This window comes from Neopelma chrysocephalum, unplaced genomic scaffold (assembly GCF_003984885.1).
Source record: "Neopelma chrysocephalum unplaced genomic scaffold, ASM398488v2 Primary Assembly neopelma1_84, whole genome shotgun sequence".
NCBI classification, from domain to species: Eukaryota; Metazoa; Chordata; class Aves; order Passeriformes; family Pipridae; genus Neopelma; species Neopelma chrysocephalum.
In genome coordinates, this window is record NW_020897746.1 from 11,659,060 (window position 1) to 11,665,059 (window position 6,000).

Consider the following 6,000-nt stretch of genomic DNA (forward strand, 5'->3'; position numbering starts at 1 on the left):
GTTTTTTGTGTCCCACAACCGGCCCCACAGCCCAGCTGGGGTGTGGATTCCTGAGGTGGGTGCCCCGGGCAGCCTTAGCCCCGCACCCCCTACAGCAGGTCCGTGTGGAGAGCTCTGCCCTGGGCACGCAGCACCTTTTGGGTACCACTGTGAGGTGACCTCCAATGCTCACAAGGTGGTCGGGTGGGTTTTGCCCCCCTGGTCCCACGCCCAGCAGTGGCAGCCGGGTCAGCTGGATGTGTTTGCCAGGGATAATCCCCCATCCTGGCACGGGGATGCTGCTGAACCGCCTCTGCCGGGGCGGCCGGCGGCTCCTTCTTTCATCGGGAGGTTGGATGGGGGAGAGCGTTAAGAAGAAGAAAGAGAAAAGGGGAGGAGGAAGGATAATTATTTTTTCCAATGGCTCTGAGCCGCTGGATGCCTTTAAAGTTGCCTTTGTGTCCCCGCGGGTCAGGCCGGGCACAGCCTGGCCCCGGGCGCTGCGGCGCGGCTGCCTTTGTCGTCGGGGCTGCGGTCCCGGTTATTAACCAGAATGCAGAGACCCAGAACCTCAGATCTGCCGTGCGACTGGTGGGAGGAACGAGCAGAGCTGCCTTATCACGCTCATTTAACTGGTTAATACATCTTCAGAGCAAATAATGCGGGCTGGGGGTGAACTGCTTAACCAACCTCATTACTATTGTGCATTTAGCAGCTTGGAGGAAGATAATACCTTTCAGGTTTGACCCAATTTTAGTTTTTGTTGTCATAACCATGGAAAATCGACCTTCAGAGACCCTCAGCAGTGAGCCTGAATAGGAAGTGATTTACAGCAAAAGTGCTGTGTGGAATGCTTAATGCACTTGTGCAGGAAAACAGACTGCGACCGGCTCCTGGGATCCCTGTCCCCACAGCGGGGGCTGGCCTGGCTCCTGGCATCTCTGTCCCCACAGGGGGGGCTGGCCTGGCTGCTGGCACCCCTGTCCCTGCTGCAGGGGCTGCCCATCTTGCCCTGGCTCTGGGGCATATGCTGCCCACACACAGTCCCTGTGGGATGGGGTCAGTGGTGGGATGGGGCCAGTGGTGGCATGGCCGTGCCAGTGCTGTGCTTGCCTGCACGTGCTGTGCTTCCCTCCCCGCGGTGCTGGGGCGCTCCTCGGGTCAGCTGGAGCGGGGCTGGCCTGGGCACTGGCCTGGGCACTGGCCTGGGCACCTGCTTCCCTGGGCACCTGCTTCCCTGGGCACCATCGCTGCCAGGGCTGGAGCTGCTCGCTGTGGTGGTGTGGGACCCTGTGGTCAGTGTCCACCCCACAACCACTGTGTGCCCCGGGAGCACCTCTTGGCACGGCCGTGGTCAGCCTGGCCAAGCGTGCTGGAGTCCGGCCCGACACACTGACCTTGGCCTTGGCCAGACCCTCCCAGCACCACCAGCCTGTGGCTTTTCTGCCGGTGCCCTTCGCCCCCCGGTTTGTGGGGTGGGAGCAGTGCCAGCCCCGAGGGAGCAGTGCCAGCCCTGCCACCGCGCCGGCAGCGTTTTCCCCCGGGTGAGATGTCACCTGTGCCCGGCGGGGGTGGTTCCCATCGCTTCAGTTTTGTCTGTGGCAGGCAGAGACTTTCCCAGTCTTCAGCAGCCGGGGGGTGCGTGGGACCTTCCTTTCACTCAGCTTAGGGAGGAGGGTGGCAGGGAGGTGACAAGCCTTCCTCCCCTTTCCCTGAGGCAGCTGTGAGCGCGGCTGCACCACCCAGGCCTGGCTTCGTGCCGCTGCTGCTGTGGTGTGTGGGTGGTCCCCGTGGCACGGGATGCAGTTGACAGCAGTGCCCGGGGCTGGGGAAGCACTGGGAGCGGGTGATGCCCACGGGGAGTGGATGGTGCCCGTGGGGTGCAGGCGCATCCCCAGGGGGATCAGCTGGGCTGCAGTAGCGGGGCCGTGCTCTCCTCCCTCCTCTTCCCACGGCTGCGCTGGGATGGGGGCACGACGCGGGCAGCTAATATTAGATCACTGAAATTCTGCTGTTTTGCAGCTAAAGGAGAAGCTGCTCCCTCAGCGCAAGAGTTGAAACTCTTTAGCCTTCCTCTGTGTCACCTCCATGGCCATGGATACCTCCAGGTGTGACGTAAGTGAGACCCAGGGAAAAAACATCTTCTGTTTAGCATCAAAATCCTATTACCAAGCGCCGTGTTCTGCTGCACAGATATCAGCCACGGCAGAGATAAGTGGGAAATAGCTCCTGGTTGGGCTGGAGCAGGAGCTGTATCTCAGGCTGCACAGGCACCAAGTGCTGCTTCAGTGAGTTTGCTGCTGAAAGAAAATTCCTCTCCCCCCTCCTCTGCAATCCAGGGAAAACCACTGTGGGCACCCACTGCACCCCCAGCCCTGCCCTGCTGAGGGGCATTTCTGTGCCACCCCATTGCCATGGTGGGGTCTGGCAGAATGTGCTGGGCTGGGACCAGGGACCGGCGTCCTCGTGGGAGTGCAGGGGCAGTGGCGGGGGCTCAGCCTCCCGAAAATGAGCAGGTACAGCCCTGGTCCTGCCTCCCCCTGCAGCAGCCGCCGGGCTGGCCTTGGGACTGCAGATGCTGTGGGCAGCTGCATCATCTCTCCATCTCCTCCCTGGGGTGCTGCTGGCTTTGATAAAACCGCTCAGCCTTCCAGGGGTTGGCTTGTCGATCTAATCGCTGTTGTTTAGTGTGTAGTAAAAGCCCGGTGGCTCCTGGGGGAGATGCCCCATGGGGCTCTGCAATCTACTTTCCCATCCCTCCTGGGGCTGGATCGCTTTCCCTGCAGGGGGGGTGCTGCAGGGATGCTGCCAATGGTGAGGGATGCTGCTGGCAGGTGAGGGATGCTGCTGGGCCCCCGGCACCAGTGGGGAACGCGCCATCCCCATCCCCAGCACGCACGTGGGTTTGCTTTTGAAAATAGAAGGTGCTGAAAAAAAATCCTGCTGTGCTCAGCTTGTTTCAGGGATGCTGTTGGATTTTCCCAGTGTTTATCGTGTCCTGCGCTCGCTGCACGTGCAGGGGTGGTTCAGTCCTGGGCAAACCCCACAGTGTGAGTCCCCACTGAACCCCCGGCTCGGCTGCGGTTCCTGGTCACACACAAACCACCCAGGGCAGAGGGAAGAGAGGCTGCTGGCAGTGTCTGCTGGAGGGGACAGCCAAGGGGGTGTTAGGGGACAACCAACAGGGGAGTTGGGGACACCAAGGGGGCCTTAGGGGACCGGCTGTGACAGACCAGCATTAAAGGGGCTGGGATGGAGGGGCTGGTGAGCGTGATGCTGCACTGAGCTCTGGCTCTGCCTGCTGATCAGGAGCAGACCCTAATGAGCAGGACTAATGAGACAGGAGGGGAATTCCAGCAAGTCTGGGGAGGCTGGGAGTGCCTGTGATGTTCACTGCATCTCTATGGGTTTTCTTTGGTCTGTCCCCAAACTGGTTATGGTGCCTGTCGTGGGGATGGTGCCCACTCTGAGCAGTGGGCTTGGCATGCCGGGTGACTGCTGGTGCCAGTCCCAGTGTGTGCAGCTCCAGCTGGTCCTGGGGCCAGCGTCTGAACAGCTCTGTGGGTTGCCCTTGGCTCCTTACTGGCTCTCTGCTCCTGTGCTGCTGGGAAGCATATCCTTGTCCGGGCCCTGTGCTGCTGTGGTTATTGGGATGTACTGGGATGGTGTTTGGGGAACACTGGTGGCTTCACAGGGTCCAGGCCAGCAGGCTGCCCTGGGGATTGCTGCAGAAATGGCCTGGGGGTCCTGACTCCCTTCCCACCTCCCTCTTGGCCGTGGCTGCTTTGGCAGCAGGAGGGGGATTTGCAGCCACACCACTGCGGGCAGATTTTTCCTTCGTCTTCTCCTCGGTTTTTAATGAGCCAACCTTGGAGGACCTTGAGCGCCGCTCCCGCAGCTCTGCTGTGACTTATCTCCCGGCCTCTGCCCCTGTTCTGCTGAGGGGATAAATCTCAGCTCCCGGTGCTCCGAGCCCATCCCGCCGCACGGTGCAGGCGTCGAACTCACGGCGGGCAGGGGGGCTGCCTGGCTGGAGTGCAGGGGGGACGTCACCTCTCTGTGCTGGGAAGGATGGTCTGCCCAGGGGAACAGGGAAAAAGTCCCGTTAAAATAGGGGACAAGCTGTTAAATTGTTTCCTGTTCAACCTGGGTTGGAGAAAAGTCCATGTGGGGCTCTGGGCAGGCTCCAGGGAGCCTTTTGGGGGAACAGGTGTTTTTTCCCTTAGGAAGTCTTTGCCTTTCCTTGTCTCCGTGCCAGGTGCTCATCTGAGGCTAGGGCTGGTGCTTCTGGGGAGGCAGGACCAGCCTCAGCATCCTGCATCAGTGCAGAGACCGGGATGTGTCCCGCTGGGGATCCTGAGCTGGGGACTCCCCGTGCGCCCTGTGCAGCCAAACCCCATTCTCCAGGGCCATGCTCCCCCCTCCTGGGGGGCTTTACCAGTGGGCAGGGTCCTGCCTCTGCACATGTTAGGGGCTGCTCCAGAGCTGCCCCCCAGCCACGAGATAATTGTGCTGTTTGAAGGAGTGGGCCAAGCGTGTGTGAGTCCCTGGAGCCGTGGTGTTCTGAGGCGCCGAGCTCTGCCACGTCCTCCTCCGTTATTAGTGGTGGTGCCTACACAGGGACGGGACTGGAGCCTCTCCCTCTCTCTTTCAGGCTGAGAAGCTGCTGCTGTGAGACCCCAACGGCTCCTCCTGACGGCTCCGAGGGGCGAACACGAGTGTGAGCTCCTGCCCTCCACTGCGCCTGAGGCACCTGCTCTTGGTCTTCAGGTACGTTGTTCCCACCCAGCAGTCCACGTAGGGGAGGGCACGGAGGTATTTTTCGGTTGAGGATGAAGCTGCTGCTTCCCACGGCTGTGCCTGGGGCAACAGCCCACAATCAGCCCACCAGGTGCTTTGCACTGGCACTGGGTACAGATCCTGTGGGCCCAGACTCTTGAGTGATGACCTGGAAAAGGGGAGCATCACAAGGAGAAGGCGTTCCTGCTTTGGGCCTCGTGGGATGTGGGGTGAGGGGGTCTGGTCCTGCCTAGGGATCAGCCCCAGCCCTCTCCCTCCTGCTCACTGCAGGAGCACGGAGGTCCCAGAGCGTGTGGGACCCTGGTGGTCCCCCAGCAGGGGCAGGGGAGCTGTGTGCCCACGGTGCACGCACAGCCCTGCACGTCTCAGCCTGGCTGGACCCGCCAAGAACCGGCTTCTGGCCCCGACCGTGCTGCAAACCCCCCTCGGGGCTGCGTGCGCAGCTCTGTGCTCTGGGCTGAACCCGGCCCCGTCAGGTCATGTTACAGGGACTGGAACCCCCCTCACACTGACACCAGCCCGCACTGGGAGCTCTCACCAGCCTGAGGAGGAGTTAAAATTTAAACTTCTGGAAGGCAGCAGGATTCTCTCCTCCAGATGAGGCATCCTCCCCGTTTCTTCCCAGCGCTGCAAGTACCCAGGGGCACAGCGGGTGCTCAGAGTGGCTGCAGCAGCGCTGGGGCACCTGCCATGACCAGGGACTGGGCTCTGCTCGGGGTTGTTCTGCCACTGCACGTGTCTCCCAGTGCCCTCCCCCCTGACTGCTGCACTGAGGGGACCCCCAGAGGTGGGACTGCTCTTCTCCCACTGGCATGAGCCAAGGGGAGTGCCCGGGCAGGTGTGAGTGCCCTGGAGCTGTGCATCCCTGTCTGGCTCCAGCGGGGGTGGTTGTGTGTGCCCCCCTTGCAGTGCCTGCTCGGGAATCATGAAATGGGAGTGAGAGTTTGAGGCTCCTCGTCACCCTGGGGCACAGGTTGTCCGGAGCGGGGATTAGAGAGGCTGTGCAGATGGATTCCCCAGCTGCATTCATCAGTTCAGAGGCAGCAAAGGCAGCTGAGCTCCGTGCATCACCTTGAAGCTCTTTTTTTTTTTTGTCTTTTAGAAAACTTTGGGTGGATGTTATTGCTCATGAAAGCAAGGGGCTGATCATGCTGGGAAGGAGCAGGCGTAGTGTGGGCTGGCACTATTATGCAAGCTTCCCACATGCAGCTCTGCCAGTGC

The 6,000-nt window shown here is 61.2% G+C and overlaps 1 protein-coding gene across 9 annotated transcripts in view; it reads left to right on the forward strand.

Annotated features, from left to right (window-relative positions):
- RBFOX3 (RNA binding fox-1 homolog 3) overlaps positions 1-6,000 on the forward strand; it is a 129,038-nt gene that overhangs the window by 56,042 nt on the left and 66,996 nt on the right. For all 9 annotated transcript variants that reach the window (XM_027691362.1, XM_027691365.1, XM_027691369.1 and 6 more), the window contains exon 2: positions 4,634-4,749. The gene's annotated coding sequence lies outside the window, so the exon portion shown is untranslated. The remainder of the gene's footprint in view (positions 1-4,633; positions 4,750-6,000) is intronic.